Below are 21,905 nucleotides of genomic sequence, written 5' to 3'. Positions count from 1 at the left end.
ACCATTAGTTGAAAAGATAGTTACATCATAGAGGAAAGATATCACCTTGACCTTTGTCACAGCATTTGCTCTCCCTTGAGCATCTGTAATATCTGTCCATAGCTCTGATTAGGCAGCTCGTTACCTACTGCCTTACACTTGTCTCTATTTTTTTTTATTATGTCTTCTCTGACACCTAAGCTGCTTGAAAAAAAAAAAACAAACAAAACAATGTCGCATATTTTTGAATGCCCCCACAATGCATGGGCTAGTGTTAACAGAACAGATATTGGCATCAATCATCACTCATACAGATTGTGTTAGAAAAAGAAGACCAACTTTGTGCACTTCTGTCTCCAATATATATGTTTTAGATTAGAGCTTAGGTTCTGAAAACAAACAGACTTGGTTTCAAATTTCTCCCACCTACTAGCATATAACATTAGATGATTTATACAGCCTCTTGAAGCCTCAGCTTCCCCAGCAGTAAAATGGGATCCCTCCCTTTAGTGTCTCTTGTATAGGACTATACTAAGGATCAGCTCAGATAAGGCATGTAAAAGTGTCACACAATGCCTGGTACATGTAAACACTCATGGAATGGTGATTATCAACATCACTATTAGTTTTTATTCCTTTAAGGGTTCTGACTGCTGCTTCTAGAAATCTCCTCTTTGGCAGTAGCATCCTCCTCCTTCTCCTCATCATCATCAAAGAACATTTCTTAAGAATCTTGGAAGAAATCCCGCATTTCCAGGTGTTGGGCTCTGGCAGGATTCTGTGGGAGTACAGAAGATCAGCTGATATTACCCCTGACAAAACCAAAAATTTTCCCAGTGCAAGCCAGGATTCCAAGATTGGATCTCCAGCACTTGTAGGCTTGCTTATTTTTTAAATTACTGTGTTCTGCCGATATGTTTTTTGCTGTGTATTTATTTCTCTTCCACTGAACTTCACATCTGTTTCTCCTGCCACACAAGTACCTAAGGGCCTTGGGACCAGACACTTTTTTTTTTTTTTAATGTTTTTATTTATTTTTGAGACAGAGAGAGTCAGAGCATGAGCAGGGGAGGGGCAGAGAGAGAGGGAGACACAGAATCCGAGGCAAGCTCCAGGCTCTGAGCTGTCAGCACAGAGCCTGACGTGGGGCTTGAACTCACGGACTGCGAGATCATGACCTGGGCTGAAGTCGGACGATTAACTGACTGAGCCACCCAGGCGCCCCAGGACCAGACACTTCTAACAGGAGCACAGGGCTGCTTTAGAGGGGTAAGGACATGGCCTTTGTCCCACCAAACAATGCCACTCAGGCACTCACCATCAGAAATCCTAATCCATGGGAATTTGAAGCTAATATTCCACAAATTGAAAGAATGTATTCAAAACATATCACCCTAAAAAGCAGCAGGAAACTAGTGTTGTTGGTTTTTGGGTTTTTTTTATGGCACACTGTCAACTCCATCTTCTAGTACACAGTGAGCTCCTCAACAATAAAGAGAGGTCTCTGGGGGGCGCCTGGGTGGCGCAGTCGGTTAAGCGTCCGACTTCAGCCAGGTCACGATCTCGCGGTCCGGGAGTTCGAGCCCCGCGTCGGGCTCTGGGCTGATGGCTCAGAGCCTGGAGCCTGTTTCCGATTCTGTGTCTCCCTCTCTCTCTGCCCCTCCCCCGTTCATGCTCTGTCTCTCTCTGTCCCCAAAAAAAAAAATAAATAAATAAACGCTGAAAAAAAAAAATTTTAAAAAGAGAGGTCTCTGGGATTTGATGGTTTACTCCCCCACCTTCCCTAAACAGTCCAACTTCCCCTACTTAAATATGGTGGTGAATTTAGCAAGGAGGAATTCTGAATCACTGTCCAATGATCAGCATCACTGAGCGTGTTCTGGAGATCGACAAGGACAGGAATGTGCTAGGAGATGTAAGCACAGGATCAACTCCCGGCCAGGTTGGGCAGCTCCAGAATTTGGAAATTAATCAAGAAAGGAAAGAAAGGGGAAAATAAAAGGAAAAGAGGAAAAAGAAAGTTATCAGGCCCCGACTCCCCTGCTCTTCCCGACACACATGAAGAGCACAGACCAAATATCTGAACATTCCTGACCCCACCCTTTCCCTTATACCCACATCAGCAAGCCCAGTCAGCTCAGTCTCTAAAATATACCCTGAACCCTATCACTTCTCCAGGACCGCCATTCTGGTCAAACACACCATTATCTTCCATCTGGTCTACCAACATACTTCCTTAGCTATCCCTGCTCCCACACTTGCCTCCTTATCCCTCATACCTTATAATCACTTTTCCATAGAGAAGTCAGAGTGGCTTATACTACGAGATGCAAGTCAGACCACGTTACTTTTCTACTCGAACCCTACTAAGGCTTTCCAAGACTCCAAAATCCTCCCCATGGATGCCAGGTCTTAACACTTCCCACTTCTTGACCTCATATCCTCCGCTTCCCTTTCATTTTATTCTAGCAATATCTGGCTTAGTACTGTTCCTAGAACACTGTAGACTGTTTCTACCTCAGGGTCTTTTTACATACTATACCCTCAGCGTATAATGCTTCCCCAAAATCACAGCATCCATCATCATTTCATGTGTGTCCTTGTTCCAATGTTACCTCTTCCAAGAGGTTTTTCTTAATCATCCTGTCCAAAACAACCATTCATCTCCCTAGTCCTCTGTCTTGTTATTTCTCCATAGCACCTTGTCACTATTTGAATTTTCTCATTAGATTATTACCTATCCCCCAACCAACCTGCCTGAGGATAGGTGCTTTCTATCTGTTCTCCACTGTATTCTCAGAGCCTAGAACAGAGGCTGGCATATAACAGATAGTCAACAGTATCTCAATAAATAAATGTGGAGCCATTGAGATTGGCCAGAAAGGGTTTCCTATAATCAGGATTTTTAGTTTTATTTTCAAAGAGACGAAGGATACATGTTGGTTGGAATCATACCTGATGATCTCTATTGTTCCTGCTCTTACTGATGTCCAAGAATCTCCACTACCCCCACAAGCAGGGCCACCTTTTACAATCACAGACCACACACCATCACTCAGATGGTGCATGTGAGCCAGACAGAAACAATATGAAAAATCAGTTTTCCATTCCATGATTGTGTGGTACCTAAATGGAAAGCTACACTGGAAGATAAACAGAAATGAAAGGCACCATGATGCTATAATGTTATCTTTAAAAAGAAAGTGCAACCTATTTTAAATGACACAATACTTAAGTGCATCAGGCATACCCAGGCAGGGTGTGAAATCAGGCCATATGTTAGCCCTCAGGTGGAATTATAAAGCACGTGGCTGAAGGCTGACTGCTTTAAGAGGGCCTTGCATTACATTATATAAAGAATTTTACTACTTTTCTGAATTGAACTTAGCTACGGAATTGAGAGAAACCATCTGACTTCCACATTTACCCTGTCTCACAGAGGTGGGGCATGGTAGCACTAAAATCCAACAGGCACACTGTAGCCATGCTCCATTCAAATTCTCAGTGCAGAACTACGATGTTGATGTTATATTGTGTTTAAACCTTAATGAAAGATAACATTTCTTTCTCTCTCGCACAGTGCTCAGTTCTATAACCTTCATACAAAATACAGATCCTTGCTGGGGAGTTTGGACCAACAGTGTGCTGTGAGCAACTTGTGCTCATAAGCCAGGCCCACACAGATGAAACACTTCGCACAAAGAAAGAAAAGCTTCCCAAAAACCTCCTCTGGAGAAATACTCTATATTGGCTGGATTCTCTCTTCAGTGCCGGAAACAGCAGGATGACTTCTAAGTTACCAATGATCTGTTCTCCACATCACTGGAGCCTTCCCACACCTCAGCTCAAGAAGGTCACAAGCCCACTTTGGGTTAAATGCTCTCACAGCTTACTGGAAACCCACTGATGGCTGATGCAGTGTTTTGAGAATAAACTATGTAATCGTCAAGATTTCCAAAAGGCACAGTTTCCCTTCCAACAAAGAACAGATTCTGACTGAACTGTGGGATGTGGGCAGTGGTAACCCCTGAGCTGCTCACCTTTTTGATTCTGGAGAGATCCCACGTGAGGATGAAAGTCTGTTGGGAAGGCAGATCAGCTTTCCAAGCAGAAAATAAACATAAAATACAGGGGGTAGGTAAGAGCTATGCAGATAGGGCCACACAATACACAACTCTGAGATTTCAGCCCCCTCCTTCTGGTCAAGTGGTTAGCCCTAGCTCCTTCTCTGAAGATGAGCCTGGGAACACCTTCAAGTTCTTAAATGTTTCACTGCTCTCTGGCAGTGTTTCCATGGGCATTTTGTTCGGAAGGTAGTTTGCTCATGTCCCTGGGAGTTTTCTCTTGGCAGGGATCAGTACAGCTAGGTGACTGCTCTCCCTTAATGAGCCTTAATTAGATTATGTTTAACAGCACGGACTGCACAGGGAGGCATGCTGATGTGCAGACAAGGAGTGGCTTACCCTGTAAATTAATAGGCCTGACTGGAATTATGGAAGCTAGCTGTGTAAACGCAAATGGAGCCCCCTAAGCCAACAGTCCTTGGCCTGCTGACACAGCTGCACCAGAGTACCCAGTCACTGGAGCGCCAAAGGATATTCAGTTACAGTGAAGAAATCATAACAGAGACAGGAAACAGATCAGCACACTCTGGATTTAACACCCTCCCTGGGGAACTCGGCTGATTTTGAGCCTGCAGATGTTTTTAACTCTGCCTTGAAGAATGTCCATGTCACATGCTCAAGCTGATGGAGTTGAGTACAGTAGTCAAGCAAGGCTTACATATTCAGAGAGGGGACTGAAATTCTGTTGATTCGAACTCCTCATCTCTGAGACTGAGGTGGGGCAACTGATAAAATCTGCAAAATCCTTTGGTGGATTTGCTGAGCTGGCTGGAAATAGATGCCTAAGAAGCCCAGTGTTTACATGAAATGAGGTGTAAATGAAGTCAACTAGACTCTTCCATGAAGATCCTGCCGTCCCCATGGTGGTGGGGTTTCTCAGCTGCTTCCCCCTTGTTGTTATTCTCACTGCTCCATACCAAGTGGAGGAGAATGAAAACAAGCCTTCTCCATTCAGCACTTTCAACATCACTGCCAACAAAAACGGGATCCTTGACTATTTAGAGCTTATGACTAAGGGGATGGCATATCTTAGGCAGGATATAGGTCGTTTTTCAAAAGTTACAGTAAATTTGCAGAATTGGAAATTTATCTTTTTAAGTTCTTCCGACTGAGTTAGATAAATATGTCTAAGGCTGAATAAAGATGTGGTTTGCCAGAGGTACTGCATTTTCTTTGGGGCAAAGGGACCGCTGGACCCTGCCAGGAAAGAGTTCAGGCAAGAGGAGGACTATGGATGTGAGATAAACCTCAAGTCTGACGTGAAAAAAGAGAAAAATGTTCAGCCTTGCTTGTGATTTTTTTTTGTTTTTGGTCCCATTTGCAGTTATTTTACTCTTCTAAATTTCCTTATCTATAAAACAAGTAATTTTTAAGAATGCTCTCAGAGGACCCTGTCAGGACCAAAAATTCTATCAGTCATTTCCTAACATACCCTTGAAACATCCCGCTGAGGACATATTTTTGTTTCTCATGTTGAAAAAGCAATGATCTTTTTAACTGCTACTGAATTGAGTTTCGTGTTTGAACAGACACACGTTTCTGGCAATTTAGAGCAATTCTCCTTTCTCCACCTGAGTTTGAGGACTTATCCAAACAACTGAGAAGATGGGAGGGTGGTGGGGCCGGGGAGAGGGGAAGCCTGCTGGAGCTATCTGGGCTGGCCCTCTCTGCAGAGGCAAGCCTTCACTTCTGTGAATGGGAAGCAGTTCTGGATGGAAGTAGAGACTTATGGGGCGGCCTGGATCACTGTTGGACAGTTCCACCTGTTAAAAGAAGCCCCTCCTTATTTTGGACTTCTCCCATCTATGTTCTTGTCTGAAGAATTTATGACCACAGATTCTCTCCCCAGATGATCACTCCCCAAGACTTCTCTTTCCCAAGTGGAGCTATTTCTCCAATTTCCTCTGTGCTCTACCACCACACCTGGTTCTTACTTGCTATCTAAATAACAGGTGGATAGAGTTGGATCACCCAGATTCTAATGAGGAGCTTAGATGGATTAGGGACTTAGGGACTTAGGTGTGGGCAGAGAAGTTCATCTTGTATTAAGACATGAAGGGTACCAATGAAACGGACTTTGCCCTGCCAATCAGCTCTAAGTCTGGAAGGTCATTTGTTGTGTGTTCTTGTTTGGAGTTACACAGGGCTCTTACATCAAGGTCTCCTTTTGAGTGAATGACCACCTGGAAAAGTAAGCATGCACAGTGCCCGGTACATATGTATAGAATGTATTTAGAAGTTAAATCCTAAATCAGACAGCTTTTCTCACACTTCAGGTTCCTGAAAGAGTGAAGGGGCAGGATGCCTGGAAGAGACTGACCAGAGCGTGGTATGTAAAACCTGAGTGTAGATAAGAGGAGCATTTGAGATAGTTCTGTCTACCTTAAAACTCTGCTAATGCCAGGTCTACGTCAAGAGACCCCAAACCAGCTACCTCTGCACACCAAGACAGCAAGTATTGCCTATGTGCTAGAATACCTTTGCTTATTCTTTTCTCCATCTTCCTTCCAGAAGTTTCATGGAAGTAGAGCCAGGGCCAGGATACAATTTCCTGACTCTCCCATGCCTCTTAGTTATGGAGGTAGGACAGTACAGGAGGGAAAAAGGATACTGAGGAGCTTCTTAAAGGGGGATCATTGCTCGTAAAGTTGGCCCTAAAATCAACCAGAAAATCTAATAAAACACATGTGTTCAACACAGAAATTAGTTTATTGGATCATTCTCTCTCTTAATTACCCCGTTTTTCAGTAAACCATAATGACCTCTCAGTACTTCCCAGGGGGACTTCCCTAAAGTTCTTCCTTTAAAATGGACAAGTGATGAGTGATGATTGAGTAACCTGCCAAATCCTTCACTTACGAACTCATCAAGAGAAAGAAGAAAATAGACTTAGTTATTTTGATTTCGCAGTGAGCTCAAAGAAACAACATCAGTAAAACAGTTAAGAATGTTTTTCACGAGAGACATCATTTAAAGACAAGTGGAATCTCTCTGCTGTCATCCAAGAACAAAATCCTGACTGGCTCCCACCTATTTTTCTCCTTCTTCTTCCATGGTCACTTGGGATGGGCCATGGGAGAGATCAGGATTCTTCATTTACTCTATGCCCTAAGGTTTTATGGACTTTGTCTCACCTTTTGAATCCATTCCCCCAACACCACCCCAAGTTTCATTTTACACATCAGCGAAAGTCTCAGCCAAAGGGGAAGGAGTTTTCTTCCCACTAGAGTAGAATTCAGGAATTTATCTGTCTTAAGGTCTGGAGTCAAGCTAAATTATGTTACCTGGGGATGGTGCCAAAAAAAAGGTCTGTTCTCTTTTCTGAATCATGAAACCACCAGTGGTAATCTTATGTCCAAATAGTTGAGATTAAAAACACCAGTACATAACGTGTGCTTTACAGAAGATGGCTGCCAAGTATGTTACGCCTTCAACATAGCTCTCCTGGTAATCTGAAAACTGACCTTGAACAAAAAAAGGCAGGTGAGAAACACAGGGCCAACTCTAAGATTAAGTGGTATCCACACATATTAGTTGAAAGATCAGCCTCGCCCAACATTTCCCCAACAACTTGCCACATGTATATTGTCTTTTTTTCTTTCTTGGCCTGCAATGTCCACCAGTCACTCTCCTGAGCTACACAAAGAGAGGGGACACTGTCCTAGGCCAGCATGTTACTGGGAGAGTCAGTGAAGGAGTTATATTCGATTATCACAGGAGTTTGTTTTAATGTCTTTATGGTCACGTTTCTTTTTTCTGTGAAGGCTTTGTCTTATTTTGTTGGTTAGGTGATGAATTAATTTTGAAGGAAGGCTGGTCAGTTGGTCAGTCAGCACCCTTCTGTTGAAGGCTGACTCACTGTTCTCAGTCAAGGGACAAATGGATTTCTGCTCTTTCTTTAGTGATTAAAAAAAAAGAAACTTGCCAATAACCATCTGAATCTACCCAAAAGAGAGTTAAATTTTTTTTCTTTTCCAGTATTCAAAAAATCAAGCCTAGAAAATAGTATATAATAGCACTGCCGAATAGAGATATAAGCCACATATGTAATCTAATATTTTCTAATAGCCACATAAAAAAGGTACAAAGAAACAGGTGAAATTATTTTTAACAGTATATCTTATTTAACCCAACAGATCCCAAATATTATCCTTTCAATGTGTAATCAATATAAAAATTGTTATATTTTACATTCTTTTTGTCACATTAAGTCTTCTGAATCTGGTAGATTTTAGACTCACAGCATATCTCAGTTTGAAGTAGACACATTTTTGAGGGCTCAGTAGCCACACGCAGCCCCTGGCTACCACACTGGCAAGCTCAGATGTAGCCCTGCCCCACACCTCACCAACTTAGGGAAAGGAGAACAGAAATATTAACCGGATTTTCTTTTTCACATGGTGGCAAACTGAAGTATACTGTAACCTATAGATATGGAGATGTAAATAAATGACACCATACCTAAAACCACTCTCAGATCATTTCAGCTCTATCCTCTCTAGTTAATACAAATCACCACTGTACTATAGCAAAGTAATTGAAGATGGGTTTTCCCCCTTTGGGGGTAAAGGACACAATGAAGGAGTGGTGCAGCCACTTTGGAATACAGGCTGGCTGTTCCTCCCAAAGTTAAACACTTCCCCAAGAGCAGTGAAAACATACATCCACACCAAAAACTTACACATCCATGTCCACAGCATTATTCATAATAGCCAAAACATGGAAAGAAGCCAAATGCCCATCAAATGATCAGTGAATAAATGTGGCACATACACAAGAATATTATTCGGCAATAAAGAGGAGAGAAGTACCGACACGTGTACAACACATGTGAACCCTGAAGACATGATGCTAAGAAGTGAAATAAGCCAGAGAGAAAAGACCATTGTATGGTTCCATTTATTTTTTTATACTTTTCTTTAATGTTTATTTATTTTTGAGAGAGAGACCGAGAGAGCAAGTGAGCGTGGGTGGTAGAGGGGCAGAGCAAAAGGGAGAGAGAGCATCCCAAGCAGGCTCCACACTGTCAGCACAGAGCCCAAAGGGGGGCTTGATCTCATGAACCTTGAGATTGTGACCTAAGCCAAAGTTGGGGTCTTAACCGACTGAGCCATCCAGGCTCATTCATATAAATGGTGCCATTTATATGAAACATCCATAGAGTCAAAAAGGACAGGAAAATCCATAGAGTGAAAAAGTAGCTTGGGTTACAAAGGGGTAGGAGGAGTTGGGGAGAAGAGGGGAATGACTGCTAATAGGTACAAGGTTTCTTTCTGAGGTGATGAAAATGTTCTAAAATTGATTGTGGTGATTATTGCATAATTCTGAATACACTAAAACTATCTAATTGTACACTTTAAATTGGTGAGTTGAATCATATGTGAGTTATATCTCAATAACACTGTTATTTAAAAAAAAAAAAGTAACAAAAGATGACTCCACCTAATGTATGAGGCCCCTGAACACCACATTTTATCAAGTGCTCATATGAGATTGCCCATGTGACCGCAGATATATGGATACAGAGGCATTCTACCAATACAAACAATGGGTGAAATGCTGAAGTATGTTTCTTCTATTTAAAGAAGGCAAAGCAGAGAAGCTCCAGGTTAATTTCTCCCTAGCCAGAGCCTATAAAGAGAAACAAAGTGTAGAATCTCAGACTGAAGACCTCCCTGGTAATAAGGAAAAAGCCAATCTTTCCATAGGAGGGTTGGCGAGAGGGGGTTTGACGACAGGGTGACAGGTCTGCAGAAGTACAGGCTCATACCGTGACGTCCCGCTTCCTCCTGCAATCCCGCCATCCTCCTGGGCAGCTCAGCACTCATTCACCACTCACTACCTCTTCAAGATGGGTTTCCAAAATCAGCTTCAGACTTTAGGACCCTAGCGCCAGCCTTCAGCATCAGGGCTTCCAGAAGGCGATTTACTTACCCGCAGACTACTGTCCTCCCTTATAGTTTGATACTTCTTTTACAATGTTTTGTTCTAGGCTTAGTTTGCCGTTGTTTTTATTTCCCCGAAACCAAAAACGTTTCCAAGACCACACTGGCACATTGGTGAACTAACAGCTGCTTCGTAAAAAGCGCTTATTATTTGTACCTGACTATCCATGGTTGCATTTCAGCCACTTCCCGATAACCAACCAAACCAAAAAGATCTATTCAAATCAAGAAAGTAACAAACCACAAAGAAAAATAATTAGTTGCCTAATTGTCTCAATGAAATGAAAGGGGGCGGCCTGCGTCCTAAGCAACATAAGTGCCTGGATTCCTCTGTGGTGGGAGCAGGGTCTGTGCCGAGCTGCAGCCTCGCGTGTTGACCTCTGAACCTCAGTGCCAGATACTATCAGCGACCACAGGAAGAGTCAGCAGACATCCTGGAGTCACAGATTACAGTGTCTCTCTCACTTCATTCCTACTGTCACAAGTATGTTATCAGCCTGTTCGCTGGTGATAGCTACAGCTCCATCTCCTGTCCCCTCACTGCCCCTTTCTCCTCTTTCTGTGTAACATTGCGAGGCAACATCACATCAGTCACCCTCAATATCCCTTAATACCCCTTTTGCTATACAGACTGCTCTGTTAAAACACTTTCAGAGACGGGCTATTTTAACTGAATCAAGTCTAAATTCTTTCGTCCTGGTTTTCAGCTGGCTAGCTAGCCTGGCTCCTTACCCACCCCCCCACCACACCCTCCCTACAACCCCAGCTCCAGTCAGGAAAACAGTTTCCCTCTCTGGGGGCCTTTTCTCCCATCCCCACATGCTCCCTAAGCTAACTCCTGCTCTCCTCACCCAGAGCTCCAGACTACTACAATGGTTTTCCTCTTCCTTTCTTGATTTCCTTTGGACGCACCTTCACCACAGAGAGCTACTGTTGGAACTCACTGGCATTGTTTGCTACTGTTACCTGTCAGTAACTTTTGTCTCCTTAACTTGCTTGTAACATGCTGACCACAGGGACCAAGATTTACTATTCTGAATCTTCCAGGGCATCGAGCACATATTGGGAGCCTAAGCCACACAGCATTAACAACTATCACTGGATACTGGATTACAGAAGACTGGTACTTAATGCTCCTTGATTCCCTTGCTGTATCTTCAGTCTGTCTCTGCCTCAAGACCCTCCCACTGACTGCCTAGGGACTCCCTCATTTTAACGCCCCTTCCCTTAAACAATCATTCTTCCCTATTGCTTTCTCTGATCACACATTGCTCTCCTCCCTGCAGAATTAGTAACCTTAGAATCCGGGTCCTCTATCTATCCTCTATTTCCTTTCAAACATCTTTCAAACTATAGTATGATTATGTTGATTTTTTTTCCCTCCTCTGTTAGACCACAACGACCATAAATACTGATGCCATGTCTCAGCAATACAATCCCACACTCTAGCACAGGGGAAGGATATAATAGGTAGATAACAGATACTCTAGGATTTTATTCCAGGAACTCTCATGGAGGGCCCAGGAATCATGCAAACTTCTTCTTCCTAGTGAAAGTTAACTCTTTTCACAGAACTTGGTTGAGGAGTCCTTCTTCCCAGCATGCAGAGATGGGCTCAGCCCCAGGGTCCAGGGAAGCCGGCGTGCCCTCCGGCTCACCACTGTTGCTCTGGGGACCTCTATCTAAAGGTAGCTTCCCCCCAGCAATAGCACTGTTAGGAATTTACCCTAGGGATACAGGAGTACTGATGCATAGGGGCACTTGTACCCCAATGTTTATAGCAGCACTCTCAACAATAGCCAAATTATGGAAAGAGCCTAAATGTCCATCAACTGATGAATGGATAAAGAAGTTCTGGTTTATATACACAATAGAATACTACATGGCAATGAGAAAGAATGAAATATGGCCCTTTGTAGCAACATGGATGGAACTGGAAAGTGTTATGCTAAGTGAAATAAGCCATACAGAGAATTAGAGTGGGAGAAAGCCAAAGCATAAGAGACTCTTAAAAACTGAGAACAAACTGAGGGTTGATGGGGGGTGGGAGGGAAGGGAGGGTGGGTGATGGGTATTGAGGAGGGCACCTTTTGGGATGAGCACTGGGTGTTGTATGGAAACCAATTTGACAATAAACTTCATATATTGAAAAATAAAATAAAATAAAATAAAATAAAATAAAATAAAATAAAAGGTAGCTTCCCCTCAGACTGCAGACTGTACTCTCCCTCAAGCCTCCTTAAAGATGGCCTCTTCTCACTTGCTTTCTGGAAAGAAGGGAGATAGGAACAGACCTAAAGAAAATCATTATGGAAAGTTTGTGTTTCACACTCACCTCTCTGAATTCCTGCTCTACATCTCAACACTCTTCTTCCCCAATCCTAGGTGCCTTCATTCCAAAGCTCCTTGAACCTCTTATATCTCTGAAACATGAACGTTTTATTAACAACAGATTCAAAGACCTCAGCGAGATTTTATGGAGAAAGTAATCTGATTAAACAGTGCAGCCTGAAGTGCAGGTGACCATTAAGAACCACCATTCTTTCTAAAACTTCCTAGTGTATTTGTACTTCACAAGAGGTCTATAATCTTAAATTTAACGGAAATAGAGTAAATTCAAATGAAGCAAAAGGACTGTCCCAGTATCTTTCTGAAGAAGCAAAGAGACACCTGGTCCTACCTTAGAGATTTCCAGGTGCTTCAGCAGGTCCTTGCTTTGCTCAGTCTTCTCCCTTTGACCCTAGTCACTCTCTGACCTCCTCCTCCCCAAGGTTGGGGAGTTTGTCTCCTCCCTTCTCAGACCTAGCCACTGCTATCTTTTACTTTTCCTGGATCTGAGTCTGTGCTATAACTGACTATTTGACGTGGGGTCTGAGCCTCTGCCTTCCCTGAATTCAACTTTAGAAAATATTCTTTGTCCATACACAGGCACCTTTGGGGAGAGGCCTACCAGATCATGGGCTTCAGTAAGATTTAAGAAAACACCCTAAGTACGATGCACATCATAAGCACACAAAACATATCACTCTTCCTTTCTCAAATATTTATTGAGCTGAGGAACCATCCCAGGTACAGTAATGAACAAGACACTCTGTCCCCATTAAACTTACACCATGGCTAAGAAAAAATATTTAAAAACAAAAAAAGTAATTGTAAGGATGCAAGGGTTTGTTCACTCCCTTCTGCCTATAAGCCCTGCCCTTGAGGACTAAATAAGATCACTTCATACCCCAATGTCGAAACCTGCTGCACACTCTGCTCCCTCCAGATCTTCCCACACATGGGTCCTTCCCTTCCTGGTGCTTCCCTGAGCACCCTGGAACCCCAAATTCTTCCACTCTCTCCAATCGGGGGTATACTTACCCTCGCCCCCACCACATGCTCATCCAGGGTATACATACCATCCCCTCCCATCGTGTTCAGCCTAGGTATACATACCAAAAGCACCCCCCCACCCTTGTGCTCAGCCATGGAGAAAAAAAAAAAAAAAGAGACTCTGAACTTATCAGAATCCACCTTTTGTAGGTATTTGCAATTAAAATAGGACAAAAAAGTTAATACTCTTCTTCCCTTCATTCTAAATGCTGACTTATTCACTCTTTTGAAAGTGAGGTTAACTATATACAAAGAGGCAGAGAAGGAAGGAATCAATTTAATAATATCCTAGCTGGGAGAAGGACTAGCTGAGCTTTTAAAATATAAGTGTTCCCACTTTACATAACCACAATCTCAGAGGAAGGAAAAAAGCTCCAAAGCAGAGAAGACCACCTGGCACCTTTTTTTTTTTTCTTTGGTGGATGGATTCTAATACTTGGTCATTAGCCTGAGAAGGTAAGAAAGTCACTGCTTCCAGCAAGCCATCTCAATACAGAGCATGGTTCAAGTGATTTCTTTTTCCTTTGTTGATAACTAGTAGATTTATGTTTTCATTCAATGTGGCTTTCATTAATATGAGAAGCACAAAGAAAAATTTCATAATATGATAAATATAAACAGATCACTGAACTGAGAGAAACTGCAAGTTTTCTTGGGATTATTAATGGAAACGTTATGCTTTTTATTAAATTTGTAGACATGTATATTTGAATAATTACCCACTAATTTTATGAAGCTGGGAGGGACCAGAATCTTCCATGATTGAGTGTAGAAATCTAGAATAAAGTGAGTTCAAAACACGTAAGCCTAGAAAATACTTCAGTACCTCTAAAGTTACATGAAGAGAACCAAATGGAAAACCAATAATCATGAGATCACTAATATTTTGAACAAAACTAATGAGATGAGAGTTTTCCATCTGTCAATTTTTACCAACTAACTTTTGTTTCAGAGAACTGGAAAAATATATCTAAAGGGAAGGTACCAAAATATTTACTCTGAAGTGCTGAAGTAAGTAAAAGTAAAAACCAGTACTATGTATGTAAAATCAGGGTCACCTAGATGGGTCAGTCAGGTAAGCATCCAACTCTTGATTTTGGCTCAGGTCATGATCTCACAGTTCCTGAGTTCGAGCCCCACATTGGGCTCTGCACTGACAGTGTGGAGCCTACTTGGGATTCTCTCTCTCTCCCTCTCTGTTCCTCCCCTGCTTGTGTTCTTTCACTCTTTCTCAAAAATAACTTGAAAAAAAAATAAAGTAAAATAAAATAAAACGTAGGGGTGGAACAGAGCTCTGGATGACATTACAGATCACACCCATAACAGTGCATGGCCTAAAGAAGGTTTCAAAATCACCTACTCTACTCCCTTCATTTTGCAGACTGGCTTATTTGAGACCCAGAGAGTTTACATCATCTTGTAAATTCACATAGCTAGTTAGTTAATACATATGCAAAAAAAAAAAAAAAAAAAAGACTACTTCTGAACTCCATTCTTCAAATATCCAGTCATGCATGCACATGTAGGGGGGTGTGCATGTGTAGACAGAGAGAAGGAGGGAGAGACAGCGTGGGAGAGACAAAGCTCAAATGAAGTACTGAACTCAGTTATTTTCACAAAATCTAGTTTTCTATCTTTGTCTTTCTGTCTTGATTAGTAATGAGCATTTGTGGAATACCTTGTAAGTGCCAGGCGTTTTGAGAAGTACTTCACTTACATCAAATAATCCTCATAATGCCCTGTGACGTAGGTGGTTTTGTTATCTCTCTTTCCATAAAGAGCAAATGAAGGCTTGGTGGTATAAATTTACAAGTTTAAGGTCACTTGGTTTCCCTGACCTCCTCATTCACAGGCTTCACTGTTTAGAGGAGGCACATTTTGGTCTACCAAAAGTGCAACAAATAGTGAAGGCTTCCAAACCAAATTATTTTATGCACACTTTCTGAACTGTGTTTTAAACGAATATAGCTGCTGTTAAAAAGCAGAGTGGATTCACATGGCAGCAGTTTAGAAACAGCTGTGGTCGCTGGTGTGTACACCATATGGAGATGGAAATTACCTTCCAACCTTCTTTCACGGGCTCATATCAAACAGATTCTTACACTTCATCCTGAATCTTTTCTGTGGAGCAAAGGAAAGAGACTCTGCATATGCCCTCTTCACTTGCACAGACGGGAAGGGGCGGGTACAAAGGAGAGTCCCAACCTTACCCGGAAACCACTGAAGTTTTGCCAATAGCGAACTGACAGCAACACTGGAGACAGAGAGAGATGGCTCACATTCCATCTGGCATGTGGTGCCCTCTATTGTGCCTTTTGAAATTCTGCTGGCGGGTGGGGAAACAATTTGTAGGGCTGGCTGATATTTTTCTTTTATGCAAATGTACCAGTGTTGGAAAACGGTCTGCTTTTCATTAAATCGGAAATTCCCAAAGGCAAAGCTTACATCTCCCTTCTTTACTGTGCATGATGCCCAACACATTATGGATAGTTAATAAATGTCACATCATTTTCATATTGCCTTGACTAACAATGACATTTTCCCATGAGTCTTGCTTGCTTCAATTTCTCAGCAAATCTCAAAAACTGCATCTATTTCCTAAGAAAAAAGCACTGTGTAAGGCCCATCTTCCTTGCCTGAATCTCTTCCCCAAACTCCTATTAATGCTTCACTCGCCTTTTCTCTGGGCCAAGGGATATCTCCTCCCACAACCCCCAGCTGTTCCCCAACTCTGTTTCCATTCCCACTTGCAGAATTTATTCACAAATCTCTGACACCCTGGTTCATATCACTCCCATCACAAAATGGCAGCTCTCTCTAAACTCCCTATACTTTATGAGTCTTTGGGGGAACCCTTTGAGGAGGATTCTCAAGTAGGCTATCAGTAGTATGCAGATTTTTTAAAGCATTGTTTTTTTGTTTTCATAAGGATTATTATACCTCTTATTTTCTGAGAAATTGAAAAAAAATGAATTATAAATGCCAATGATAATTAATAGTCAGGAAAGGGACCTTGTTTTCTTTATCTTTGTACCGCAATTCACAGCACATGGTGGGTAGTCAGTGAGAGCTCATATGAATGATAAGTATTTCCATCTCTCCTCAATTATCTCAAAAGCAATTCAACAGTAAGATTTCTATGTAAAATGTGAGGTAGAGCAATCACTATATCTTCATATTCTTCATCAAAAGGGCCCAGTAAAGTACTGAATATGAGCTATCATGAGGACTTCCTCTTCCAAGTACAAAATGAAATAAAACCCAAAGGGGAAGAATATGCTTATCTCTCACTTACACTGCTTTGAATGCCTGAGCTTGGATTGAAAACTCTATCATCTAAAATGTCAACAGTAATTTTACTTATGCATTTTCCTGCTTCACAGAACAAGAACGTAATAAAAAGTCTGTCTCAAAAATTAGAGAACAGAGGCATCTTTAGGCATTTAGAATAAGAATGTATTCTAAGTTTCTGCCAGAACTTTTGCAGACTGCTAGTTCCATTCTCCTGTTTTCCTGACAAGTCTACAGTTCTTCATCTTCTCAGTGTATGAAAAAAATTGATCTGTGTATGGAAATATTTACACCAATCAAAAAAAAAAAAAGAAAAACTATCGTAGCATATGAAAAGAGAAGCTTGTTTCAATCAGGGCCAAATGTCAGTTTTCAAAAACTTATAAAAAGGCTAAAAAATGAAAAACATCGGAAGAAGCACAAAGTGTTTATAGTTATGACTCAGGAGACCAGTTTCACAATGTTTCCTGTGGCAAGAGTTGTGTTCACTAAGAATACAACATGAGAGTTGTATTCTTGAGAGTTCAACACCTTTGTAGCTCCATTTGTAACAAAATTATAAGGCACTGAAAAGTAAACTTGTAATTATTTTGTAAATAAACTGAATTTTTCAATGTGCTATATAAAACCTGACAATTTTGTAAGTGGAACAAAGCATAGGTAATAATGGATCAGATTATAAATAAATCACATTGTTATTTAATAATTAATAATTACTCAGTCTAAATTAACATTAAATTATAAATATGACAATACTATATATAATATTATGTTAAATACCATGGCTATTAAGTTCTACATAATAAGAGCGGTCAAAGTCCTTAATTCCTCACTATACATTCTACACCTAAATGATTAGCCCAAGCCAACCAGAGCCAGCCCTACTCCCTTCGTCCATGCTGATTTAGGAAAAGACTGAGGCTCAATGTTGGCCAATGACCTGTGACAGAGGGTCTACTGAAGGCTTTCTGGGATAGTTTCCTTGCTTCCAAAAAGACACTGAAACACAGATTCTTTCACCAACCTGGACCCGCTGCAGCAGCCACCGTGTGACCATTTCCGTCACTTTTCATAACACACACTTGTATGCAGTTCTCTTTACATGCAAGATACTGTTCTAAGTATTTTAACTCATTCAGTTCTCACCTCCCTATAGGTAGATACTCGAATTACCCCCATTTTTTGATGAGGACAATGAGGCACTGAGAGGCTGACTTACCCAAGGCTGTCTTGCCACTAAGTGGCAAAGCCGGAAATTCAAGCCAGGGTACATCTCTCAGCCATGAGGATGCTATGTCACCTCTCCAAGAAAGCTGCTCTTAGCCCCCAGCATGTGTTTCTTCCCTTTAAAATATCCTCTTTGCTAGTGGCCACTAGGTCTTTAATTATTTTTAAAAAGGCCTGCAAGACAATAGACTCCTTCGATATTCCCTGAACAAAGTATGATCCTGGTACAGGGAAGAGTACATAGGAGTGAGGGCAGTGAGGTTTTGATGGAGGGAGGACAGAAGGCGGAAAGGGTCAGAGGGCATGAGGCCTACCAGGCTTCACAAAGGGAGAGCCGAGGTAACGCAAACACGGGAGGCTGGTGCCTGGAAAATGGAGGGGAAGGGAGCAAGAGGGTTGAGAGTTGTCAGCAACTTACCGGCAGCCACAGGTCAGTGCAGACCGACTATATACCTGGCCCCTCTTCTGTATTACTTGTAAGTGTTATAACTCACACATCCTGCAAGGAAGGTTTTCTTATTCCCATTTCCCAGATGAGCAAAGTGGTACTTCAAGAGTGGGTGATTTGGTGGCAAGGGGCAAAGCCAGCATGTGAACCAGACTATAGGAATCTAAAGATGAGCTGGCATCCTGCAGAGCAGAGGCACCAGCAGGGACTGTGAGGGAGAAGAGGAGCCCTCCAGCTCACCACTTTGCTGAGGACTGTGTCTTCCCTCAAAACCAACGACTCTCAGACATCATTCCCTTCCCTGGGGGGCCTCCAAATGAACAGCTCAAGTCTTTCAAGGAAAATTTCAGAGTTCATCTGTTTTAAGTTACTTGGAGTTGCTACCAAAAGGAATCACTCTTTCCCACCCTACCCCTAACGACCAAGCACTGGAAACAACCTAATGCCTTCATGCTGTCTGAGCAGAAAAATGGCTGAGGAGATTTTTTTTTCCCCTTAGTTTTTCCAAAAATAAAAACAAACCACATTCAGCTTCAACCCAATTGTAGGACAAACAAATTATTCTCCCTCCCCACACTCTTACCAGGATTCGTAAGCAAATGCAAACCAGGAAAGGGCAGGGAGGAATTCTACTTAAAACGGTTGAAAACTTCAGGGCTCAAGTATTCAATCGACACATATTATGAATTATGAAACATGAGACCATGTATAAACAGCTGCTGATTTAATCCACATATACATGTGATCGTGTGTTTTCCCATCAAAATCTTGAGATGCAGGGCACGTGGGTGGCTCAGGTGACTGAGCATCCACCTCTTGATTTTGGCTCAGGTCATGATCTCACAGTGCATGGGATAGAGCCCCACCTCGGGTTCTACGCTGACAATGTGGGGCCTGCTTAGAATTCTCTCTCTCTCTCGGGGAGTCTGGGTGGCTCAGTTGGTTGAGTGATTGACTTCAGCTCAGGTCATGATCTTGTGGTTGGTGAGTTCAAGCCCCACATCGGGCTCTGTGCTGACAGCTCAGAGCCTGAAGCCTGCTTCAGATCTGTGTCTCCTTCTCTCTCTGTCCCTCCTCTGCTTGTGCTCTGTCTCTCAAAAATAAATAAGCATTGGGGCGCCTGGGTGGTGCAGTCGGTTAAGCGTCCGACTTCAGCCAGGTCACGATCTCGCGGTCCGTGAGTTCGAGCCCCGCGTCAGGCTCTGGGCTGATGGCTCAGAGCCTGGAGCCTGTTTCCGATTCTGTGTCTCCCTCTCTCTCTGCCCCTCCCCCGTTCATGCTCTGTCTCTCTCTGTCCCAAAAATAAATAAACGTTGAAAAAAAAAAATAAGCATTAAAAAATTTAAAAAAAAAAAAAAAAAGAATTCTCTCTCTTTTCTCCACCCCTCCTCCACATGCTCTCTCTCTCAAAAATAAATAAGCATTTTTTTTTTTTAAATCTTGAGATGCTCTGAGAATGGATGGATCTGTGTGTTTCTTAGCCATGCATGGAGTGGAGAGATCATGGGAACTGAAGTCAGGTTGAATACAAATGTTGGCCATGCCACTCAGCTCTAGGGGCTTCAGTCCTCCTCACCTGCAAACTGCAGGTAATTCCCACTTCAAAGGATTTCTGAGAGAATTAAATGAACTAATGAGTGGGAAATTGCCTAACACATAATAGATAGCCGAGAAATGAGAAATGATGCTTAATGGTTTCTTTCACATGAAAATGGTTTAAATAAAATCATAATCACATGGGAACACCATGTGGAACAAATTTTTTACTGATGAGCTAGAAGGACTAGGCAGGGAGGACCTTGATAGGAGCAGAAGTGAAACCTGGACAAATACTGGTGCAAGAGATGGTGTGAATATCATCTCTAATGATAAAAGTTAGGAAACCTGCTTAGGTTATTTAAAAGAAAGTGACAGCCACGGAACTCCCGTTCTTAGGTCTCAGGAACCCCGCCTGCCTGACTGGAAGCAGAGAGTAGGGTGAGATATTCTACGAATCTCCTTCAAGGTGACTCTGACTGAGAATCTCTTTTGTGTCTACTTCTCCACAAGCCATTTGACACCAAATTCTTAAAAAATCAGAAATATCAACTTCATTAGCATTCACAAAGCCACATAAATAAAACCCTCCCACAAAGTGATGCAAATGGCTTGAACATTTCCAAGAAATCAGATTCCTGTTTCCTGCCCTAACCTGGTCTCTGCCCAGGGTCAGTCCTTTGCAATTGATCCTATATCATTTCCATTCAGAGATGCTTGGAAAAGGTGCAGCTGAAAGGCCAGCCCCATGCTGAGCTTATTGAGTCATTCCTGACAGGAAATGATGGACATTCCTGGCATTCTTCTCAGGGACCCCGGTGAGCTCTGCCGGTGTCAGTCCTGCAGGCCGTGGTGAGAGGGATGTGGGGATCCCTGCTTTGTTGTTGGAGGTGGATGACTTCAAAGCAGTGCCTTCACCAAACCCAACCACGGAAGACAGGCTTCTAGCACAGTCGTGGGAGAGAAGAGACAGGCAGCCTGGTCCCCAAACCCAAATAACCAGAAGTTGAGGCATCAAGGGTTTATCTTGAGCAGCTTCCCAAACACAGTTCAGCGTCCTCTTGGTAAACTTTTTCAATCCTCTGCATTGAAAGCAGAAATGCACCATGTATCTCAGAAAGAACTCTTCTTTCTGACTGTCTAAGCAAATATACGTCACTATTTTTCAGGAGCCTGTGTGGTCTTCCACACCTTTAGACATTCAGTTCCTCTAAAACTCTTGGCAAGAAACAGCTCAGTGATTTAACTGAAGTCACTGATTTGAATTTTATGTCTTTGGAGGATGGTGTAGGTAAGGGGTGGGGCGGGGGGCATTCTGGAGCAGGACCGGGCTCTATTCTACATAGATTTCTCAGGCTGTTTCCACGTGCCTGAAGGTTAAATTGCTAAAATATTCTTGCTAAACTGAAATTATCATTCAAGAAAAGAAAGGAAAAAGAAAAAGCCCAGCATGTTTGAAACTTTAAATACAGGGGGGCCTGTGAAGTTGTAGGCGAACAAAACTATTCAAGGGCACACTTCCCGGAACATACTTAGGAAAAGGCATCTGATACCCTTTCTGGGACTGTATCCCTTAAATAGTTCTCTCAGAACTTCCTCACTTCGTTTTTACAAACGACTAGAATTCTACTCCACAGAGAATGCTTCTTTAACTTTCTGTTACTCTTTCACAGTTTGCAATTTTTCAGATCTTTTTCTCTTCATAGCTATTAATGCTCCTCATAGCTGAGCCCAGAGGAAGCAATTTTGTCAGAGCTTTGTCAAATACAAAAAAAACGAATGTTTCCAGCCACTCCCAGTTGGTCACTTGCAACCCTTAAATCTACCCATGATTTTCACGGACGGAACCACGTATCTCTTGCTCCTCTACCATTCCAGCTTTGGACATCCTATTATTATACCAGATCATATCCCAAAGATAACTCAAGAGAACCCAAAGCAACCAAGGAAACAAAGTTGGTCTAGACTCCCTTCTGCCCC

General features: G+C 42.3%; 1 protein-coding gene and 1 long non-coding RNA gene across 2 annotated transcripts in view; one reads left to right on the top strand and one right to left on the bottom strand.

Moving 5' to 3' along the window:
- COLEC12 (collectin subfamily member 12) overlaps positions 1-21,905 on the bottom strand; it is a 197,189-nt gene that overhangs the window by 151,147 nt on the left and 24,137 nt on the right. The window lies entirely within an intron of this gene.
- LOC123587849 lies at positions 1,154-20,010 on the top strand. Its single transcript, XR_006707561.1, has 2 exons — positions 1,154-1,479; positions 1,727-20,010. It is a non-coding gene; the product is annotated as an uncharacterized LOC123587849 (long non-coding RNA).

This window comes from Leopardus geoffroyi, chromosome D3, assembly GCF_018350155.1.
Source record: "Leopardus geoffroyi isolate Oge1 chromosome D3, O.geoffroyi_Oge1_pat1.0, whole genome shotgun sequence".
Taxonomy (NCBI): Eukaryota; Metazoa; Chordata; class Mammalia; order Carnivora; family Felidae; genus Leopardus; species Leopardus geoffroyi.
The sequence above is the reverse complement of the archived record's forward strand: the minus strand, read 5'-3'. Positions and strand labels throughout refer to the sequence as shown.